This window comes from Bufo gargarizans, chromosome 4, assembly GCF_014858855.1.
Source record: "Bufo gargarizans isolate SCDJY-AF-19 chromosome 4, ASM1485885v1, whole genome shotgun sequence".
NCBI lineage: Eukaryota > Metazoa > Chordata > Amphibia > Anura > Bufonidae > Bufo > Bufo gargarizans.
Window position 1 is genome coordinate 170,377,302 of NC_058083.1, and position 24,814 is coordinate 170,402,115.

Here is a 24,814-nt window from a genome sequence, read left to right on the forward strand (position 1 = left end):
TACCTTGAGTTGAACCTTCCCAAATTTCAGATAATGTATCAAAATATTTAATATTGTGGCAGTTTGTAGTAGGAGGGTTTAATATATCAAGAACTATGGTAGTCAGCATGAGAGCTGAGTGGTTAGCACCATCACCTTGTGGTTCTGGGGTCCAGGATTTGAATCCAACCCAGACAAACATCTGCATGGAGTTTTTATTTTCACCCTGTGTTTTCACAGGTATCCTACCATCCCAAAGCATACAGATTGTCTGATCTGTAATTGAGATTTTGAACCTCAATGGGAACAGGGGTCCTTGTGAGTGACAACAAGTCAACAATCTCTGTACATAACTATGGAATATGAAAGTGCAATATAAAGAAATAAAAATAAGTAAGGGCTTAATAAACCAGCTATTCAAATTGTTGGGGGTTATCTTGAGACAAAGGGATCAGTCATGTGAAAAATTCAGCTTAGTCTGAACTTTCTTTCACTTGACATTTGCTGTCTGGGTACAGTTGGGACACCCACATGCACATTAGACGGTCAACTGGTCCTACTGAAATTGCCGAATTTGGCTGATATTCGTCTAATGCTTGAGTATTCGGATAGCTCAGTGAGTTAAAGGGGTTGTCCAAGTTATATTTATTGATGACCTATCCTCAGGATAGGTCATCAATATCAGATCGGCGGGGGTCTGACACCCGGCACCCCCTCCGATCAGCTGTTTGAAGAGAAGGCGTGCGCAGTGTCAGAGCTGCCTCCTCTTCACTGTTTACCTTCTAGCCGTTGCATCTGCAGTGGTGAGCAGGTGTAATTATACCCAAGCCTTCCTATTGAAATGAATGCGCACGCCTTCTCTTCAAACAGCTGATCGGAGGGGGTGCCGGGTACTCGGAACCCCGACGATCTGATATTGATGACCTATCCTGAGGATAGGTCATCAATAAATATAACTTGGACAACCCCTTTAAGATAGTAATAGCACATTTTATCTATTTATTTCTTCCTAAATACCATACTCATTCCTACTGTATTTATATTTTTTGCTTACATCCCTAGGGGGTCATTTAATAATAACTTAATAACCCCGTGCACAGAGGGTGGATCAGCCAAAGTTATGAAGAGGGGCTGGCCTCTACATAACTTCGGCGCATTCACTGCCAGACTAAATGTAAGCCAGATTCCTTGCTGGCTTAAATTTAGACCACTTTCTACATCTAAAACAGGCTAGAAAATCATAAATGCGATGGGACTACTGGTCTGGCCCCTTCCTCACCCACGTCACCCCCTATTTTTAGACCTGGAGTGAGCAGGGAAAAGTCACAGATTGCTGAGCAAATAACCTTTAGACCTGCGACAGATATGCACCAGAAAACTGCCATATAGCTGATAGTAAATGACCCCCATAGTCTGTATGGAAAGTGTTTTACTCCACATACAAAAACTGAAGTTTAGGTGCAAGAGCCATCACAGTATCTTCTTCAACTGGCTGTTACATGTTGGGGGGACTGTTGAAGTACTGTTTTATATAAGGCATTGTAACTGCAATAAGAATCTGACTGATTGTACTCATTGTAATCAGTAGCTTTGCTTTCAATGGATTTTTGTGGTCTCCCAAGGCAGAAAGTTAATAGAGGGGGGTCCTGAGCTGGGTATAGTCATCTCATTAGTAAGGTCACTGTGTTCTATGGAAGGAAATATCTAGTACAGGCAGCCCCTCCATATGAATATGTTGGTAGAATAAACATATATATGCAATATTAATCATTTTGCATACAACACGTACATTAAACAGAGTGCCCTATTCCAAGTGGTAGCAATTGTCATGGGAGCTTTCTTGCAAAATTACGTCTAGACAAAAATGATTAAAATCAGATTGATGGAGATGCAGAATGTGCCTAAGTGTGGACTACATCCATCTCATTTCTGAGAATAGAGAGTAAATTATTACACTTTTAGATGACAAATGCTTTTTAAAGCATAGTGATACAAATATAATTCATAATCATATATTTCTATGCATCAATTCATTACTTATAGCGGTACAGTATACCATAACAGTATTCACTGTAGTGCTGCATCCAGTTATGTGCCTTACAATCCATTGCTCTATTAAATCCCTAAAATAAAAATGGCTATTCAGGCAGAAATACATTTAAATTGAGAAATTTAGCGATTTTGACTGTAAGAAAATCACAGATGGCGATTTGTTTTCTTTCTTTAATTTTGTAGCTAGTTTTCACAATCTGCCATAATTAACATAGCAGGAAGTATTTGCAGTATATTTTTAACACCATTTTATTCTTGATTATTTAATTATAAAGTCAAACACTGGATAAATAAATGAGTACTATTCTGCTTCAGGCAGATAACAGCTAAAAACACTTGAAGGACACTATACTGGATAAATAATACATTCTGTGCTAGTTTAGTGACAGCTAGATGAAGCTATCTAAATCACATGCTACGTCAAAATTATTGACAATTGCTACATTTGAGTAATATCTGCTGCAGACAACTTAGCGAACAGCATAGAAGTGAAGAGCCCATCAGAGAACAGTATGTATCATGAAGAGAACAGAATTAATGATTCTTACTATGATACCGAAATGCATACAATTTCCATTATCGGATTTTATGGAACATTTCATTGTGATGGTGTCACTGCGTTACCAGTGTCTATGCTAAGAAATTACCACTTTCCATAGCTGGGAAAATGGACAAATAAAAAAAAATAAGGGATACTTTTTATTATTGGAAACATCTCAGCACTGGATTATTCTGTAAGAAAATGAAACCCTGATATGATGGATGGAGGTGAACATTTACTAATCATAAAGTAAATTTGTGGTTATGAAGTGATCTACTCATTCACAGTAGTAGCATTTTACAGGCATATTCAACTACTGATAGGAATAACCCAAGTGCAGAGAGGCAGCATTTGGTATTGCCATGTTCCTCTATATGGTTGGGTGGCACACAACTATCACAGAGGTGGAAGAGTATGGTCTAATACAATAATATAATGAAAAAAACTCTGCACACACATTGTGATATTTCGTCACCTCTATATAAGATCTTCAATACATGCAATTGCTGATTGAGAGTAAAGTGCACCACTGTGGTCGACACTATGTGAAAAGATTGCCAAGAAGCTGTATATAAGTTACACGTGCCTAATGACTACTCTTCTACATGCTGATTCTATTACTGTATATTTGATGCTGATCACTAATGATGACCATTTATACTAGTTTTGTATTACTTTGTACTTTCTGTTACCAGCTTTGCAACTGTCCCTTGACTAGCCTCTCTGTCCTGGTAATGTACCATTGCTCTTATTGCCTACCTGGATTGTCTGACACTTTGTAACACTTGGTATTGGCAATTACATGCCCATAGATTCACTCAGTGTACAATAGGATGAATCATGTTTACTATTAGACATTTCACCTTGATATTAAATAATCAATCCCTCAAAATTAAGATATGTGTCTTTGTGTCTGGAAAGGCAGGTATTTTCCTCCCAGCATATGAGGCTGGGCTCGTTTCCAGCTAGGTGAGGTCAAATACCGGACCGGAGTTTAAATGCCAGTCCGGGTTTTGGCAGCACCTGGCTGTCCTTAAATAGGCAACTGGGCTCAGCAGAGATGTCTCTGTTTTTGGAATCTAAGGCTTTGTGCCATGCTGGAGGGCTGATAGCCGCATGCTGGGGAAACAGGCCCCCTAAAGCCTGCGGTGGACTACTGGAGGCAGAACTGCCAGCAAGGTGACTTGTATAATATGAACTTTCCATTGTGTGTGAATTAACACCAAGACTACAAAGTTACGTGCTGTTTTGTGCAATTGCCTCGAGTGTGAATAAACACTGATGTTTTTTCTTAAGAATTTGTATTTTGCCTCTGAATTGCGCCCACTTACCCTTTCTACCAGAGCAAAACCACACAGCCCTTTTTTTGTTTGCTCAAATGCAGCTTATAGCCAGATGCTGTTAAGTAATCACTGAAGGTAAATTGGCAATTGATCCTTGCTAATGTATATAATGTATCACTGATGGAAAGGACCTAATTTTTTTAGGTCCTTGCCCTCAGTGATACATTATAGCAAGATGCCCCAAATCTACCACATAGTGTGCACCACTGTGATAGATTTAGTACATCTCCAGACAGTCTGGACTAAGTTTACACAGTCTAAATATTACAGATGATTTAAAAATGTTGACCACTGTTTGTCCTATGACATAACTTGTTCCTGCTTTGTTTATTCAGCATTTATAACTCTTGTTTCAAACTTTTAGGAATGTGTGTCACAGATAACTAACTTGTGTTCAGGATACAATTAGTATTTCCACAGGAAAAAACCTGAGCTCATACTCGGCCTGTTATTGTAGGCTTAAAGAGGACCTATCGCCTGACATGTCTGATTTAGTAAACACTTGCATTCTTTGTGCAATAACAATCTTTTTATTTCTCTGTGCTGTGCCATTCCTATATTATCCATAACAGAAGTTTATGAATTCATTTCTAACAGTCTGCAATAGAAGTCCAACTGGGTGTTACCAGTTAGGGGTGTGCCCCTACACAGTCTGACACTGGCAGCACTGATTGAATAGTGTCAGACTGTGCAGGGACACACTTTCTACTCCGTGGTAACACCGAGATGGACTTTAATTGCTGGCTGCTTGCAATTCATTCATAAACCTCTGGCAGGAATAATAGAGGAATGGCACAACACATATTTACAGTATGATGATCCTCAATTATGGGGGAGTACAAGTGTGACTAAAACAGGCATGTCAGGAAAGGTGACATGTTCTCTTTAACTATTATGTGCTTAGAAAAAGCAGCCCTGTAGTAATCACTATGTTTTACACCACTGCTGAGCTCTTATTAAAGAAACGTGGGTTTAAGAAATGCAGCACATTTTAGACACTGATGGACCATGGAAAGGTCTCTTAGGAGAGATAGGAGAGATTTATCAAAAGCATGGGCGAGACCAGCTCTGGTGTTACAATTTGTGTCACAGGTCTCATCATAATGTAAGTCAACATTCTGCATTTAGATCTTGGTAAATGTTCCAGTCAGTTCTGGCTAACCAGCCACACTCTGTCACGGATGAGGAATGGGAGGAAACACCACACTGACAACAAGGATGGAAAGAGAAAGCCACTAGGCCTCAACGCTAGGGAAAGGAAAAGGTCACCTTCTAGAGAACCCTACTCCTGGCTCTGACTCCTAACCGTATTGGCACCCCGTGAAGGTAAGAATTCCCATACCCTGTAACCTGGGACCCTGGAGACCCTAAAGAGCCCAATGGACATTGGCAGGGCTGAGACAACCCATTCCTTCCCAGATGAAGAAACAAGCGCTTGCCTGAGGCCTAGTAACAACCAACAAGGAAGGGAAAACAAAATACAAACAAACGTGACACTTAACTTCTGTGGTGAGATGAACGAGCAGGAACTTCAGAGAGGACCACACACCAACTCTTCCAAAACCAAATGAAGCTATCTTACCGCACAGTCAGAAGGGTGGGGTAAGATTAAATAGGGTAGAAGTAATGACTACTAAGCTACACCTGAAACAAGGGATGTGGTCATTAACAACAACACTGAATAAAGAGTAATCAAAGAGGCTGTTAGATTCCTCCACTCTCCTCCAGTCACCTTGATCTCCTGACATCTGTCACGGGAGAGACCGTGACACACTCTCACCAACTACTGCCACTCCTTATTTAAAGCATAGCATTGACAATTCTCTTGGTGCTGGTAAAAGTGGCTTGACATGACTGAGAACATTTTAAGGACCTATGATTTGGCTGTAATCACAGATGAATGTTTTGATGCAGTTTGAGACTTGATGTTTTGAGCCAAAGTCATAAGGGGATCCAGCAGGAATACAAACAAGTCCTTCCCTTATATTTCATATTCCTTATGAATCCACTTTTGGCTTTGGCTCAAAAAATGCTAAGGAAATTGCAGTGCGATTCAAGCCTTTATGTTGTACTACTTGCATGGTACACATCAATTGATTAGGCTCTGTTCACAATATCATCACGGTTTCCATCAAGGCTTTCATTTCTAATCCATTGCAGATCCTAAGAGAAGTTCTTGTGGCGGATTTAGTAATGAGACTGTGCCAGAATTCTAACTCAATCTGGTATGTGACACATTCATTAAAGGGCGCATTTATTAAGACCAGCGTTTTAGACGCTGGTCTTAATAAAGCCCTAGGCTGGCGGTGGATCCTCTGAAGTTATGAAGAGGCACCAGCCTCTCCATAACTTTGGCGCATTCAGAGCCAGTTCTAAATGTAAGACAGCTTCCAAGCTGTCTTACATTTAGACCTTTTTCTACACATGAGACAGACTAATATAGACGTATTACAGCATGATAAATGACACTCAAGTGTCTTGAACACTTTTGTGCCACAATTAATATATGGGGGTGGCTTAGCAGGAAAGTGGGGTGGTTTATTGAAAGGTTGGAGTTGTATTCCTTGCTCTAAAGATTTGGCATACAATCTTGCTGAAAAGTAAGCCAACCAAAAGGTGGTGTAAAATTAGACAAAACATCAAATCTATCATTCAGCATGAACCACAATAAATGTGGTACCTGTCCAAGTTTATACTGTCCTAATGTTAGACAAAGGAAAGAAAGTCTATGCACCGCATTAGCCAGCAGACAGAGACAAAAAATCTTCAGTAGTTGATACCTTTTTATTGGCTAACTGAATAGGTGATGACAAATAGGTCTCTTTATCAGGTCTATTAGGCATGGTATAAGATAAAGGGGGTCATTTATCAAACTGATGTAAAGTATATCTGGCTTAGTTGCCCATAGCAACCAATCAGATTCCACGAGGAGGTGAGAGCTGCCTTGACATGCAGCAATCATCTCCTTTCTATGGGGAACAGTGATCGCTATTGCTCATTCCCATAGAGAATCGTTGTTTCTGGGCAGTAGATCTGTTTACACAGGACGACCTGCTGCCCAAAAACAGTTATTTTGATGCCTGTCTCAATAATGCTTTCATCCAAATGTGTGCTAGCTCTTTCATTGGGTGATTGATGGCACCGTTACACGGGCCAATTATCGGGAATGAGCATTCCTAGGAACTCTTCATCCCGATAACTGCCCATGTAAAGGCTTTAGAAATTAAAAGGTATCCACTACTGAGAACTCACAATTTTTATCCTATAAATGTAAAACAGGATTAGTAAATCTACCCCAGTGACTTTAATGGTGAAAAGAAAGGCAACAGCCACCATAAAATATAATTTAAATCAGCAGGGATGTTAACAGAAATGCTCCTCTCCATATTCTTAGAAAACGACAGATGAAAATAATGAACACTTTGCTCAGATACGACAGTGTTGACACATCCATACGAAGATACTCCAGTGCTTTTACCAAGGTGGAATTTATTTGTTGACTACACTGGGGCAGGATTATTTGCATGTATTTACTGAGTATATTATTCTATTAAATATTGCATCCATAATAACATCAAAAGGGCCTCCAAACTTTGTAGTAACTTTATAGCTTTCTAGATGAGCTCAGCCATCATCCTATTTCTGTAATACATAGGATATGCAGGGATTTGTATATTTAAAATTGCTGCATGCTTGTCCCCACATTGATAGCCTGTAATGACGAGCATACATAATAACATTTTCCCTTCATGCAACGGTTCCTGAGAACATCTCTTGGGGGCCATGTTGTAATGCACCATATCCTAAAAACTATGAGCTGCGGGTTCAAAAATAATTTACATATGGCTTTCTGAAAAATAATGGAATAGTAATGAGCCTAATAGATAAAGAAAAATATTATCATCTTCATCATACCAGTTACCTCGAAAGCCAAATTCAGACAACCATGTATGTATTTTAGAATAATTATAAAATATTTAAAATGATGGACACTGGACATCATGGGTTGATGGGGACCTTGTCATGAGGTCTATAGGTCCCATTTCAAACTCCAGACATAGGCCAAAGCTGATGAGAAATTGCTGTATTGCAGCCCAGGCTGCTGCATTCATTAGTACTACACACAAGCTTCACTTTCACTTACACCTTCCAATAAAACAATCATTGATCTGGCCTTGTTCCTATTCTATTAAGTTGTACACTTGGCTGCCATGTTTCTAGAAACTTAGCAAGCAGGATCAACATCTAAACCTGAAGACACTGCAGAAGTCTTCTCCTACTTTGTGGAGAAACACAAACGACATTGTTGTATAAGCTGACCATACACCGGGTAAACTGTGTTGGTCCTTTTTTTTTTTGACACAGCATTGTAGCATAAGGTGGGACAGTGTACAATTAATGCAACTTCCACAAGATAATGCAGGCTTCAAAGTTAAGTTGCACCTGGTACCAATCGGTCGTCATAAAGGTAAATTCTTTTTTAAAACAAAGTTGGACATTTTTGCTATAAGCAACTACTTTCAGTACATATTTAAAATAATACCAGACGTGATGAGGTGCTAAGAGTAGATTTCTTTGGAGATAATGGCATCTTACACATGTAAACATCATACACTATAGACACAAACAAGCCTAACCCGATAGACGCTGATGACTGTTAGCAATTAGTAAAGAAATGGCAACCTACCTTTCTTTTACAATGCACTGATCTCCGCATGTTTGAAGGCTTCTTTGCTTCTATGGTCACTGATCTTTGAATCTTTTTTGTAGATTTCCTTGCAAATCTGCTCCATGGAAAGAATAATTCCCCTCATCCGAAGAAGACTTACAGTAGTTTTGTATTGGGTGAGTAACTTTTGTATCCTGTCAGAAAAATGTGAGCGTCAGACAATATGCAATATTGATGTCCTTAGCACTGTCACCGTGTCACTTCACAGATACAACACAGTTAAAGGGGCAGGCTCCAATTTTGAAATGCAAATAGATGCCATTAAATAATAATACAAAAAAAAACAACGTTTTTTCTCCTGAGGTCCTAGCAAACAAATAAGTGCCTGAAAAATGCAGGACTTAGGTTAACCAGTGGAGATCTAGTCCAGAGGGCCATAGGGAAATCTGATGTGTTCAGGAGATCCTTGACTTAAACAAAAATCCCATGCACTGCAGCAAAGAGAATAGGAGATATTTCACACCCCTAGCCTCTGCATCGCATTGTCCATATCTATAATAACATCAATAATCTCATTTTCCACCTATGTATGCTCCGGCTAGTCTATAATGTCCTTGGATTGTATTTGTTCTCGCACAGCCAAGTTCGATCCAAGGAAAACACTCATTGCTACAATCTCTTTCTTCTTCCTTCACAGAGAAACAAGGTTTCTTCCTGCTGTCTCTTTCCCACAAAAGAAACAAACAAGCCTTCCAGACACGATTAAGGCTACAGTCGTATTTGTCAGCAGAAAGCCATGCTCTGTGGATGCCTAAAACAGTCTTTTCCGGTGTAAAAAATGTGAGCTCCTTTGAATTAGGGAGATACAGAATGTGTAGCTCCGGTACCAGTCCGTCTCTCTGATTCATCAGGGAGTCTCCTTGGTAACTAGCTGTTCCTCTCTGATGACTCCTATTTTATCAAAGCTCTCTCAATTTAAAGGTAAAAGAGTCTGTCGAGAAACAAACCAGGATATGTACTATGTTTGCACAGAGGTAGACTGGTTTGTTGTATACATCTGGATATTATGTGCTGTGTACATAAAAGCAACCCATGCATACGTGTTCCTCAACACACAGCTTGACATAGGGTTTGGATATACAATATATTCTGCTGAAACCCATCATTCATTGTTATGTCTGTATAATGTGCATTACAACCCTCATTTACAGGGAAAATTATATTGACAGATGATGACAAAGGCTTTTGTTCTACACATTTTCCATCTGCAGAATTATAATGAGTTATCCATAAGGCTGATATACAGTGTTTCAACACTTAGACACATAGCAACGTGTCTGAAATACTAGCCAAAGCACTAGCAAAGTGCTTCTGCATACCACCTGTGACATCTGCAAAGCAGGCATATTCATGTAGTCATTATAGCACGGGGCAAGGTAAGTGGACTCTAACTTACATTTAAAGAGTACCCTTCACCACAAAATGCAGGCAACATCTGCAGGCAACACATTATAGATTAGGATGAGCTGAGCTTTGTGGGAAAAGATTCAGTAAAACTTGTAATTTATACAGTACAACCTCTGCTCTGATAACACCTCCTTCGTGTACGACTATCAGTGACTGACAGCTATCTCTGTATACACACTTACACAGAGAATTCTAGCAATCACTGATAATGCCTCCCCGTGTACCGTTATCAGTGACCTGACAGCTATCTCTGTATACACACTTACACAGAGAATTCTAGTAATCACTGATAATGCCTCCCCGTGTACCGTTATCAGTGACTGAAAGCTATCTCTGTATACACACTTACACTGAGAATACTATCAATCACTGATAATCCATGTACAGCTATAAGTGACTGACAGCTATCTCTCTATACACACTTACACAGAAAATGCTATCAATCATCGATAACACCTCCCCTGTGTACAGCTATCAGCGACTGAGAGCTATCTCTGTATACACACTTACACAGAGAATTCTATGAATCACTGATAACACCTCCACCGTGTACAGCTATCAGTGACTGACAGCTATCTTTATATACACATTTACACCGAGAATGTTATGAATCACTGAAAAAAAACTCCCCTGTGTACAACTATCAGTGACTGACAGCTATATCTGTATACACACTTACACAGAGAATACTATCAATCACTGATAACACCTCCCGATCAGTGGCGTAACTACCGGGGAAGCAGCTGCTTCGGGGCCCGGGCTGCCAAGGGGGCTTGGCGCCCCAGCAGCGTGTGTGACAGTTTATTTTCAAGTTAGTTAAATATCGTGTTCAGGGCCCCTTCACAGCAGCCGCTAGTGTGATCTAATTTTACTGTCTGCTAAAGTCTCCTGGTCTGGGATTTGAACCCACAACCTTGAATCTATCAGTGAATCAGTGGCAAAGCATTTACCCTCATAGCCATAAAGGCTGCATTACAACTGACTGGGGAAAAAAAAAAAAAATACATCTATACACATGACAGCTGCCCAAACACACCTAGCACTGCTATATCTGTATATGACAGCTGTCCCTGCACACTCAGCTCTGCTATATCTCTATATATGACAGCTGCCCCAGCAAACCCAGCTCTACTACATCTATACACATGACTGCTGCCAAAACACAGCCAGCTCTGCTACATCTATACACATGACAGCTGCCAAAACACAGCCAGCTCTGCTACATCTATACACATGACAGCTGCCAAAACACAGCCAGCTCTGCTACATCTATACACATGACAGCTGCACCAGCACACTCAGCTCTACTATATCTCTATATATGACAACTGCCCCAGCAAACCCAGCTCCACTACATCTATACACATGACAGCTGCCGAAACACAGCCAGCTCTGCTACATCTATACACATGACAGCTGCCCCAGCACACTCAGCTCTGCTATATCTCTATATATCTATCTACTGTATAGCAATACTTAGAGATATATAGATGTAGCAGGGCTGGTTGTGCTGGAGCAGCTATCATATATAGAGATATAGCAGGGCTGAGTGTGCTGGGGCAGCTGTCATATAGAGATATAGCAGTGCTGGGTGTGTTTGGGCAGCTGTCATGTGTATAGATGTAGCAGAGCTGGGTTTGCTGGGGCAGCTGTCATATATAGAGATATAGCAGGGCTGAGTGTGCTGGGACAGCTGTCATATAGAGATATAGCAGTGCTGGGTGTGTTTGGGCAGCTGTCATATGCATAGATGTAGCAGAGCTGGGTTTGCTGGGGCAGCTATCATATATAGAGATATAGCAGAGCTGAGTGTGCTGGAACAGCTGTCATATAGAGATATATCTGAGATACTGCTATATCTGTATATGACAGCTGTCTCAGCACATTCAGCTCTGCTACATCTCTATATATGAGCAGCTGCCATGTGTATAGATGTACACTTAGCCAGCTATAACACACATCTCATATTTTTTCAGTCAGCATCAAGGCAGCTTGTATGGTCTAGTGGTTAGCTGCTCTGCCTCTGAAGCAGAAGGTTGTGGGTTCGAATCCCAGCAGACTCTTTTCTGAAATACAAGCACTGAGTCCATATAAGGACATACAAGGCGGGACACAGGAAGAGGCTGCATCGCATCGCTGACATGGAGGTAAGTAGAAGTGTTTATTATTATTTTTTTTAATACCCGACTGTTACTGCCATGGGGGAGCGGAAGGCACCTGATACTGGCACATGGGGGGAGGGGGGTTGGCACCTGATACTGGCACCTGGGGGGGGGAGGGGGGTTGGCACCTGATACTGGCACATGGGGGGGGGAAGAGGGCACCTGATACTGGCACATGGGGGGGGAGTGGGGTTGGCACCTGATACTGGCATGGGGGGGAGGGAGAGAGGCACCTGATACTGGCATTGGGGGGGGGGGGGAGGGAGAGAGGCACTTGATACTGGCACTTTTTTTGTGGTGGTGGGGGGGGAAGATGGCACTATGATACTGGCACCTGGAGGGGAAAGGGGGGGTTGGCACTTGATACTGGCACATGGGGGGGGGGAGGCACCTGATACTGGCACATGGGGAGGGGGGAGGGAGAGAGGCACTTGATATTGGCACTTTTTAGTGGGGGGGGGGGGAGATGGCACTATGATACTGGGACATGGGGGGGAGGAGAGAGGCACTTGATACTGGCATGTGGGGGGGGGGTTGGCACTATGATACTGGCACATGGGGGGGAGAGGCACTTAATACTGGCACTTTTTTGCGGGGGAGATGGCACTATGATACTGGCACATGGGGGGAAGAGAGAGGCACTTGATACTGGCACATGGGGGTGGGAAGGAGAGAGGCACTTGATACTGGCACATGGGGGGAGATGGCACTATGATACTGGGACATGTGGGGGGGGGGAGAGGCACTTGATACTGGCACATGATGGGGGGCACTTACTGGCACATTATTGGGGGGCATTATGGGGGACACTAGGCCGGCAGCCTATCAGAGGCCGGACACTGAGGGGCATCTACTGGGGCACTATATATGGGGCATTTTATACTGGTACATTTTGGGGGGCACTAGCAGGAAGGGGGGAGAGGAGCACTATGGGGGAATTTACTGGGGGCACTATATAGGGGTGTTTTATACTGGCACATTATGGGGGCACTATGGGGACATTAGCTCAACTGGGGGCATTACAAGGGGGTATTTTTTGCACTGTCACATTATAAAGAGAATTATTACTACTGGGGGGGGGGGGGGCATTATGGTGGGTTTTATTACTGCCCCATGGTATGACCCCCTAGTAGCAGCACCAGCCTCTCCCTGCTCTGCTATCCCTCTGCCACTTCTCCAAATCCTTATTATAAAATCTTTCTCATTAGGATAAAACACAACATCAGCTCCGCCGAGCCCCCGGCCAAAGTGTGGAAGTGGCGTCCGAGATCCCCAAGGGCCAAGCCAAGTAACTGTAAGTGTTCATGTGGAGTATGTTTATGTTATGCACATATAGCCTACACTGTGCCCCACAATATACAGTATACCGCTACACTGTGCACCACAATATACAGTATACCTCTATACTGTGCCCCACAATGTACAGTATACCTCTATACTGTGCCCCACAATGTACAGTATACCTCTATACTGTGCCCCACAATATACATTATACCTCTACACTGTGCCCCACAATATACAGTATACCTGCTACACTGTGCCCCACAATATACAGTATACCTCTACACTGTGCCTCACAATATACAGTATACTGCTACTGTGCCACACAATATACAGTATACCGCTACACTGTGCCCCACAATATACAGTACACCTCTACACTGTGCCCCACAATATACAGTATACCTCTACACTGTGCCTCACAATATACAGTATACTGCTACTGTGCCACACAATATACAGTATACCTCTACACTGTGCCCCACAATATACAGTATACCGCTACACTGTGCCACACAATATACAGTATACCTCTACACTGTGCCTCACAATATACCGCTACACAATATACAGTATACCGCTACACTGTGCCTCACAATATACAGTATACCGCTACACTGTGCCACACAATATACAGTATACCTCTACACTGTGCCACACAATATACAGTATACCGCTACACTGTGCCACACAATATACAGTATACCTCTATACTGTGCCACACAATATACAGTATACCGCTACACTGTGCCAAAGGAGTGGGGTTTACACAGGAGGAGGGAGGTGCGAAGCGCGCTGAGGGGGGCCCTTACAAATATTTGCTGTGGGGCCCAGTCACTTCTAGTTACGCCCCTGCTCCCCATGTACAGCTATCAGTGACTAACAGCTATCTATGTTTACACACTTACACAGTGACTGATATCAATTACTGATAAGACAGCCCTATGTTTAACTAAAGTCAGAAATTGCAGAGATATAAATGTGTAAATTACACATTTTGCTAAATCTTTTCCCACAAAGAAATATATATATATATATATATATATATATATATATATATACATATACACATCAGTGCTTGAAAAAGGTTCCAGTGTGCGAACCGAAACGTTGTATATCTGGTGAATAAATATTTACGTTTTTACTAAAGGAAGTGCCGTGGATTTTCTGGGATTATATACCATGTTTTTTTCGCCCTATAAGACGCACCGGCCCATAAGACGCACCTAGGTTTTTGAGGAGGAAAATAAGCAAAAAAATATTTTGAACCAAAAGGTGTGCTTTTGGTGGGTTTTGAACTAATTGTGGTCTGTGGGTGGCACTGTTATGGGGGATCTGTGGGTGACGCACTGTTATGGGGGATCTGTGGGTGACACTTATGGGGGATCTGTGGGTGACAGTTATGGGGGGGGATCTGTGGATGACACATATATAGCATCTTATGCTATGTGTCATCCACAGATCCCCTCCATAAGTGTCCCTGTAGTGAATGACCCTCAATACACGGGCTGGGGGCCGGCATCTGCTTTTATAATGACAGCGGGCCTGTGCAGTGACTGTATTCTACTACACGGGCCCCGCTCACTGTATAATTGTATCTCTAATAGTTACCGTATGTATATAATCGCATAAGGAGCGCTGCGCCGCTGTGTATTAACGGTACTTACAACTACAAGCGCTCGCCGAGAGGAGAGGAGGGAGGATGCAGGAGGCAGGCCGGGAGGACAGGTGCTGGCAGCGCGAGTCATACGTCATGCGCCCACGCCGCCTGCTTCATTCATAAAGTGGGCGGCGCAGGCGCGTGACGTATGACTCACACTGCCAGCGCCCGTCCTCCCAGCCTGCCTCCTGCCTCCTCTCGGCGAGCGCTTGTAGTTGTAAGTACCGGTAATATACGGTAACCATTAACTATTAGAGATACAATTATACAGTGAGCGGGGCCCGTGTAGTAGAATAGTCACTGCGCGGGCCCCGCTGTCATTATAAAAGCAGATGCCGGCCCCCAGCCCCTCCTCCATCACAGCTGATACACCCGCCGCGCGGCATCGCGGCGGGTGTATCATTGAAAACAAGGCAAAATCAGCAGCATTCGCCGTATAAGACGCACTGCTATTTCTCCCCCCACTTTTTGGGGGGGGGGGGGGGGGGAAGGGAGTGCGTCTTATACGGCGAAAAATACGATATATATATATATATATATATATATATATATATATATAGTGGGTTTTCGCTCTGGTAGACAGGATTAGCGGACACAGTATAGAGACAACAAGAAGTTCTTTGGATCAAGCAGTTCAGTGTTTTATTCACACTTTTAGGCAAGTGACAAAACAAGCAGTCATAATATAGCAAAAGGTCACCTTGCGGTGTTGGTGGTAATTCACACCATGCAGCAATTCTGCCTCAAACAGTCCTTGCTGATAGCAGCACCAACCTGTTTTCACGCCAAACAGGTAGCAAGCCTTCATCCAGACAGAAGGCTCCCAGATCCCAACACAGATACCTTGCTTGGTATTTGACCTCACCTGTCTATAAATCAGCCACATGCTGGGAGGAAAATACCTGTTTTCCCAGACAAAACCTCTCACTGTGTCACATACCCCCCCTTTGTTCAACCCAGAGGGGGCCAGACTCTGTACCCGAGACACGGCATCCACGTTTCCCTGTAACCAGCCTGCCCTGTGTTCCACCAAAAACTAAAATTTTTGTAGGGAGAGAAACCATCTGGTGACCTGGCCATTCCTGTCTTTGGCCTGGCTCATCCACTTGAGAGGGGAATGGTCAGTCAGCAGGCAGAATTTTCTCCCCAATTAATAATAGTGGAGAGATTCTAGTGCACACTTGATAGCCAGGCACTTTCTCTCCACAATACCATACCTAGTCTTGGCTGGGGTGAGCTTACGGCTGAGGAAGAAAACGGGATGCTCCTCCCCGTTGACCTCCTGAGACAGTACAGCACCAACGGTCTGTACTATAAACTCCCTTTTGAAGTCCGGCGTCACCAAAAACCGAGAAAGCCTCTTCCGCCCGATCATCCTAGCGAAACATTATTGACTTGTGTCCCTTTAAGAGTCCTGTCAAGGGCACGGCTGGAGTAGCAAAGTGGGGAACAAACGTCATGTAATAGCCCAACATTCCCAGGAATTACTTTATTTGCCTAGTGGTGACAGGTCGGGGCTAATTCCGTATTGCCTCTATTTTGTTCACTTCGGGTTTGATGACTCCGCGCCCAATGACATACTCTAGGTACTTAGTCTCTTCTAACCCTATAACACTTTTTTTGTGTTAGCGGTTAGGCTAGATTTCCGAAGGGAGTCCACTACAACCTGCACTTTGGGTAGAGGACTTTTCCAGTCGGTACTGTGGATGACAATATCATCCAGGTAAGCCGAAGCATACTGACAATGCAGATGAAGCACGATGTCCAGTAGTCGCTGAAAAGTGGTGGGGGCTAGCTATCTGGCAGATTGGGCAGACTTACAAAACTCTTCCACTACAACTTCTTTGAATATGCTGGGCCAGTAAAACCGCTGTAGAATACGATCTTGAGTTTTCTGCAACCCAGGTGACCCCAGAGAACGTGTTGGTGGGCTAGATCTAACACAAGCTTGTGATAAGCCTTGGGGATCACCAACTGTTCAATAGGCTCACCCCGTAGTTGGTTTACCTGATACAACATATTCCGATGAACCACAAAACGGGGAAACACTGACTCTGCCCCAGGTTGTTGTGGTTCACCATCTACTATTAACACGTTTTCCCAGGTGCGGGATAGGGCTGGGTCCCGGACGTTGGGCAGTACAAAAATTATCCCTGGAGACATTGAGGCTTGCCAATTTAGGACCCTGCAGCAAGTCCTCCACGTCTCCCACCATCACACTTAGCGGGGTTGTCTCCCCCTTTTCCACCAAAGTGGTGGTCACCCCTACCGCTGGCCCTTCGGTTTCAGGTTTCCAGGGTTCTTGTCTGCCCCCTGAGCTAGGCCACTCTGCTAGGGTTACCCCTGTCTCATGGGTATCAGTCACTCTAATAGCAGGCCACAGTGCCAGGAAGCCCGGAAGTCTCTCTATTATGAGCTCACAATGTAGACTTGTGGCGACAGCCACCTTGTGGGTCCATCTACCGGCCACCATAGTTAGAGAAACCAGCGCGGTGAGATAGTCTTTTAAGTCTCCATTTATGCACATCACCCTGACTTTCCAGCCAGTATACTCAGGGGACCGCACCAGGGTATCCCATACTAGGTCCAGCAGAGCCTCCGCCGGAGTTTCTCCCACTTCCACCTGGCACAAATGATTTAGAGACTCTGGGGTACCTTTGACACACAGCCTCCTGGCATATAGCGACTGATGGTAGCCATAGTTAGTGTCCATGGGCTCAACCCGATGGGGACAGTCAGCCCTCACATTTCCAGGCTCCTGACACTGCCAGAAGACTATCGGAGCCAGGTCTGCCATTCGTACATCCCCGGCGGGTTTTATCGGCTCAAATCTCCGGGCCTGGGGTGGATATTTCCGGGGTTTGCCGCCCCCCCTTCCGATAGAACCCTCCTTTAGATTCCTGGTAGCTTCATAGCGTCACAGCAGATCCACCATTTCAAGGGCATTGCCAGGAGACACCTGATCGATCCAGTGCTGGAGAAAGTATGGCAAAGCCCTCCAGAACATATTGGCTAACATACGATCCAGCATAACAGTGGGACTCAGCACATCAGGCTGTAGCCATTTTGCAAGAGTTGAAGAAAGTTATAATACTGGGGTTTTGCAGGCTCAGCCGGGTTGAACCTCCACTGATGCACCCGCTGGACCCATACCAACACATTCACCCCAGTCTTGCCAGAATCTCACCCTTGACTTTCTGGTAGTCAGCCGCTTGATCGTCCGGAAAGTTGAAATACACCCGCTGGGAATCGGATGCTAGGAACGGAGCGACGACCTCAGCCCACTGGTCACGAGGTAGCTTTTCCCTGATGGCCACTTTCTTGTACATTACCAGGTAGATTTTGATGTCGTCTGCGGGAGTCATCTTAGGAATCGTGGCACGGACTGCTTTCCGGGCATCGTGGACGCTCGGGGGTTGCTCCTGCTGTCTGCAAAGCCATCACGTGTTGTAGCAGCAACTGGTTAGTCTCCTGCTGCTGCTTATTATCCTCATGTTGCTGAAGGTTTGTCTCTTGCTGCTGCAGATTAGCCTCCATGAGAGCCTTCACGACAGCCTCCATTTTTTTGTGGGGCACTGGTTGTAATACAGCTGGTTTAATGTACGACATACTGGTACAACCGTGCCTGAAGAATGCATAAACAAAAAAAACAAAACAGCGTTCACGCCAGCCTCTCTGCTCATACCCGCATCCTCCAACAATTGTGGGGTTTCTTTCTGGTAGACAGGATTAGCGGATGCAGTATAGAGGCAACAACAAGTTCTTTGAATCAAACAGTTCAGAGTTTTATTCACACTTTTAGGCAAGTGACAAAACAAGCAGTGATAATCAAGCAAAAAGTCACCTTGCAATTCTGCCTCAGAGTCCTTGCTGATAGCAGCACCAACCTGTTTTTACGCCAAACAGGTAGCAAGCCTTCATCCAGACACAAAGCTCCCAGATCCAAACAGAGACCTCGCTTCTGAGCCAAACTGCCTATTTAAGGACAGCCAGATGCTGCCAAAACCAGGAACGACCCTTAAAATCCAGTCCCGTATTTTACCTCACCTGGCTGTAAATCAGACCAGCAGCACATGCTGGGAGGAAAATACCTGTTTTCCCAGACAAAGCCTCTCACTGTGTCACTATATATATATATATATATATATATATATATATATATGCTCAGCTCCTTTTGTTCTTTAACATGCTGCCTGCAGTATACATTGCATTTTCATGGTGACAGGTCCTCTTTAAGGGGAGGATTATTGTGCTTCTTTTGTGTCATCTTAATATAAAGAGGCCTCAAACCAAATCTTCCTGTGGGTGAACCCCTATAATGTTTGTTATCCATCCATTTTAAGAAACTTTGGAAGTCATTTACTATCAGAGATATGCCAGTTTTTTGGCATATATTTGTCGCAGATTGCAGTGCAATGGTTATTTGCGCTGCAATCTGCAACTTTTCCCTGCTCACACCAGGTGTAAAAAGGGGGTGTGATGTGGGTGGGGAAGTGGACATGCTGGCAGGCCAGTCTCATTTATAATTTTCTATGCCTGTTTTGGGTGTAGAAAATTATCTAAATTTAAGCCAGCAGAGAAGCTGGCTTACATTTAGATGGTCGGTGGATGCGCCAAAGTTATGTAGAGGCTGGCGCCTCTACATACTGTAACTTCAGTAGGTCCACTGTCAGTGCAAGGGATTATTAATAGTGTTGAGAAACTTCGTTTGAATGCTGTACGGAGATTCGTCTCTGCACATCATTCAAATGTATGGGCTCCGGCGAGAGAAATTAGTTATCACCGAAATCTTGTTGGACTTTGGTGAATAACTTCGGGATTTGATTTTTCAACTTGAAAATCATTTTAATAATCGGATTAAAGTCGCTGGAGCCCATACATTTTAATGCTGTACGGAGACTTATTTCCATACAGCATTAAAACGAAGTTTTGAGTGAAATGACTTCAGATCTTGGATCTTGTATGCCAGTCTTAATAAATGACTCCTTTGGTTTGAAAAATGGGAACGCATCCCTAGGTTTCTCTGCTAGCATTATGATCTGGCCAAGATTTGTTGCCTGCTTTGCTTCCCTTTAAGCCAAATAATGCTGAAAAAAGGAAACCCATTAGCGGGTTCCAAGGAGCACAATGGTAATCTATTTGGAAATGCTCATCTACCTGGTTCTTATATAGGGTTGTTAAATGCTTTTTTAGGAGGATGAAAATGTTACCAAAATATTCCATAAACAAGCTTTAAGGATGGCAATGCTTAAAGGGGTTATTGGAGCCTGGAAATGCCATATGCCTGGGCCCCTCACACTGATTCTACTTACATGACTCCCTGTGCCACTCCTGGTCCCTGCACGGCCACCGCTGCTGCCCCCCGTGCATGGATAAAAACGCCTGGTGTCGTGGAAGGGGGAAGGTTAGCCAATGGCAGGCGGTGATGGGGACAAGCCTCCCTAGGGACACCCACGATGCTAGAGAGGCTCAACTTCGTCACCGCCTGCCATTGGCTCCCCCCCCAACACCAGATGTTTGCATCCGCGCATGGGTAGAAGCAGCAGTGGCCGTGCAGGGACCAGGAGTGGCGCAGGGAGCAGGTAGCCAGGTAAGTAGAATCAGTGTGAAAATCAGGCCTATGGGGGGCATTCCCAGGCTCTGATAACCCCCTTAAAGTTATTAATATGATTTACCAATATTAAATAAGAAACCAGATATACCTAGTCCAGGGATCAGCAACCTTTGGCACTCCAGCTGCTGTGAAACTACAACTACCAGCAAGTATGCTTACTCAGCTGCTTTTGTAACTGCCACTAAAGTGAAAGAAGGATTCTGGGAGTTGCAGTTTCAGGTGGAGTGCCGTAGGTTGCCGATCCCTGACCTTGACCAATGTTTGTGGTCCTATTATCACGGAAGTGGGAAAATCTGAAATAACATTCTAGCTTTTATAAGTTCCAGCTCATTAACATAGGATGTCATCGCTTTACTTTACTGTCATCTGCTCAGAAAATACAGCTTTAACAATACGATCTATTTCCATTTTAATTTCCTCCTAACTGAAAACGGAAAACACATTCCTTCATGGGATAAATAAAATTCAATATAAAAATATCGCAGCAACATTCGGTAATGTTACCATAAAGGCTTTGTGGGTACATGGAATACACTGCTTCATATAGCATACTACATATAGGTTACAAAAAGTGAATCAGAAAAATAGCCATTTTAAAGGCTCTATGCATCTTTAAGGGCATTTGTTTTTATTATTGTATTGTACTAATATTGTGCTAAAAAAACCTTTTTTTAAATTGGTCTTAATTAAAATTATGGAGCCCTTGTTTCTGCTACATAGCTGAGATGCCACTGGATTTTCTCTCTTTTCCGTCAGTTGGGGAGCTGACGGACTCCTTATCTCTGATCTCTGACATTATAAACATTCATTATAGCTCAGTTCTTATCTTACTAATAAGAATGTGGCTTAAATAAGTGTTTATGACTTCTTAGTAGTTTACAGATAAGGGTTATTAGATGACCGGAACAAAGTGAAGGTACCAGTCACACAGTTGGATAAACAGTTAACCCTTTCTGACAGAACAGGTCAATATTTTTAATAAAGGCCAATTGAAAATATGATTTTTAGCCAAAAATGAGTAAAATGCAATCATAAACAAACATTGCCTCCGAAGGTACACATAGCCTATACATTTAATGGATTTTAGTATATTACAAACAAATCTAAATTTCTGAATCAGCACCTCTCTTATCCAAGGTTGTATTTGATATTCTAGCTCTGTCTATTTCAAACCCCCTTTGTTTTAAGGGTTCAGCAGTAATATACTGCTCACAGAATATCCCCCTGCTTTACATCCCCTCCCCCCAGTGATAATCTTCATGTGAACCTTAAGGCTGGGTTCACACCTGAGCTTTTTACAGCGCGTTCCTACGTGCTGTAAAACGCTCAACAAGGAGAAACCAATGATTCCCTATGGGAATGGTTCACACCTGGGCGTTTTACAGCGCGTACGATCGCGCTGTAAAACGCCCTACGCTCAAAAAAGTACATGAGCTTCTTTGGGGCGTTTTGTCGCGCGTTCCCGTATATAGACATTCGGGAACGCGCGACAATGGGCGTTCGCTTGTCTCTGTATGCGCGATTGTAAACGCCGGTACAATCGGGCATACAGAGCGCTCCTTTCGGAACGCTCAGGTCTGAACCCAGTGTAAAGAAACGATTCCGTTGCACTGTATTACCACTACAGGGGATATGACGCATTACACAGTGCCCTTTGAATCAATGCATGGACATGTAGGGTCCTACACCGCAAGAAGCATTTTTTGTAGCTACTTATAGATTTAGCATTTTTAACAGGGGTTCCAAATCTATTATTTCAGGACTTTCTAATAGAATATTTTAAAAAAAACTGTTGTCTAAACCTGAAAACTGTGTCCAACGTTGACTTTTTTAATTCCACACCAACAGACCTGTGAAAGGAAGTATACTTACCTGCTCCCTGCTGCTTTGGTTTTAGCACCGTATGTCCCAATCTGTCTTCACAGGACTTTTATTCCCTCCCTGTATGTAAACATCCTGTATGGACAGGGTCATGTGCACCATTGCAGTTAATGACTGGCCTCAATGGTGATTTGTCCCCAAGCAGTACATCACTGCTGGGTCATAGCTGAGACCACTTATTGGCTGTAGTAGTGCACCGCTCGTGACTCCATATGTGCAGCAAGTTTACATGCCGGGACTGGAAGTGGTGTAAAAACAGATCGGGACCCATGGAGCCAGAATCCAGTGACAGGCCGCATGTAAGTATACTTTACTTCACAGTATAGGCAGGGTGGTGGTGAGGATTTAAAAATTTTTTAAATTAATTTGGACATTTGATTTGAAGGTGTCATTATATAAAGTCAATGTAGACACAATGCATATTGTACCTGTATATCTCTGTAAATGTACCTATGTTACATGGTAACACGTAGGCACACCTGGGTATTGATGTATGGATAATTATTTATCTGTAGGTCTTCAATGGCACAAGGAGGCACAGTCATTACATTGCCTTTGTGGCAGAAGAGATTTGGGCATCCTAAAGCTCCATTTATGCAGGAGATACTATTATCTGGGTCTCTTTTTTAACCACTAAGAGCTGATTGTGCCAGCTTTTCAGTACAAGATGAGAGGACAAGATCAAACAAAGGTTTCCTGAAAGCTAAAATAGCCGTGGCAGGTCAGGTTCACTGATTATGTATTCTACAAGACTGAATCTTGTCAGTACATAAAACAGCAGGGAAAATTCTAGGGCAGCAATGTTGCAAGGTAAACTAAACCAGAAAATAATATGTCTGCTAAGGGATATAATTACTGGCAAGTGAACGAGTAGGGAAACTACATAAGTTGCAACCCTTGAATATATTAGTAAAAAGGAATGGGTGTCTGTACATTACATACAAGCAGGGGTTTAAAGGGGTATTACAGTTTCATAAAAAACAAACAAAAAAAACGCTTAATATTTGCTGTTCATTTCTACAGCTTTCTAAGATGGATACTGTTTTCAAGAACTCAACTTCATGGGAAACTGCATTTTACCATACCTAAAAAAAAACACAGGACCAAGATTGATTTTAAACCCTGGAAATAAGCAATGAAAGTTCAGTCATTTCTGACAGAGATCTTGTGATAGATCTGTGACTTATTAATGCAGAAAGTAGACTGGAAAACTGAATAACATTTCATCATATGATGAGCACACTTTAGTTGATTAAACCAAAATACTACTCAAATCTTGGGCCTCGTATTTCTCAAAAGTTGCCAGAGGCACAAAATGAATCTCCTGAGCCCCCGTGCAAAGTCTATAGCAGAGCCCCATAAACATTTATACTGCTTCTATCTATTTTATGACATAAGTGAGTGGTTATTGGCCCCCTTTGGCACCAAAGCACAGATGCAACTGTCACCTCTTCATCCCCGATTCCTATGCCCACCTATGTTGACCATTTGCCATCTCCAATGAATATTACCAGAGAGAACCATAGCTCATTTTGACCAATTTATATGTACCACGCTAATAATTCAATCATGTTGTGTTTTGTATTGTCTACAAGTACACCCACAGATAATTTATTTATATATAGGTAAACTAGTTAAATGGACACATCCATAAGAAATTGATAATTATTTTTAAACTGAATATTCATAGAACTTCATAAAAACATGTTTTAGGAATATTTGGCATTTTTCTTTTTCATTTCAGCAAAATGATGCCATTGAAAACTAAATCCAAAATATTGCTCTTCAGTAGCAATCAACAGAAACAATGCAACCTCATATTAGGTAGGTACACCATTGTCAGTTTACTGCTGCTATGAGAAAAGACATTATCTGTAGGGTGATCCTTGTGATAATAGGTATTGGGGTGCCAGTATGACAGCTCTGTTGTTCTCTTGATAGGCCTAGATTAAAATGCCCACAGAAGATGCTCCCAGTAATGCTCTAGTTGAGTCACTACAGGTGGGCTTTTTTGGTCGCAGTGATGGCCTGGCTGACAGATTTAAAACTATTTGCCATGTTAAACGCAAAAGCAAAGAAGGAAGTTAAAGGGGTTGTCCAAGTTATTTTTATTGATGACCTATTCTCATGGTAGATCATCAATATCAGATCGGAGGCGTCCAACA

The 24,814-nt window shown here is 42.9% G+C and overlaps 1 protein-coding gene across 2 annotated transcripts in view; it reads right to left on the minus strand.

The window, feature by feature from the left end:
- KCNMB2 (potassium calcium-activated channel subfamily M regulatory beta subunit 2) overlaps positions 1-8,763 on the minus strand; it is a 501,876-nt gene extending 493,113 nt beyond the window's left edge. For both annotated transcript variants that reach the window (XM_044292337.1, XM_044292338.1), the window contains exon 1: positions 8,603-8,763. The gene's annotated coding sequence lies outside the window, so the exon portion shown is untranslated. The remainder of the gene's footprint in view (positions 1-8,602) is intronic.
- Between the last annotated feature and the right edge of the window lie 16,051 nt (positions 8,764-24,814).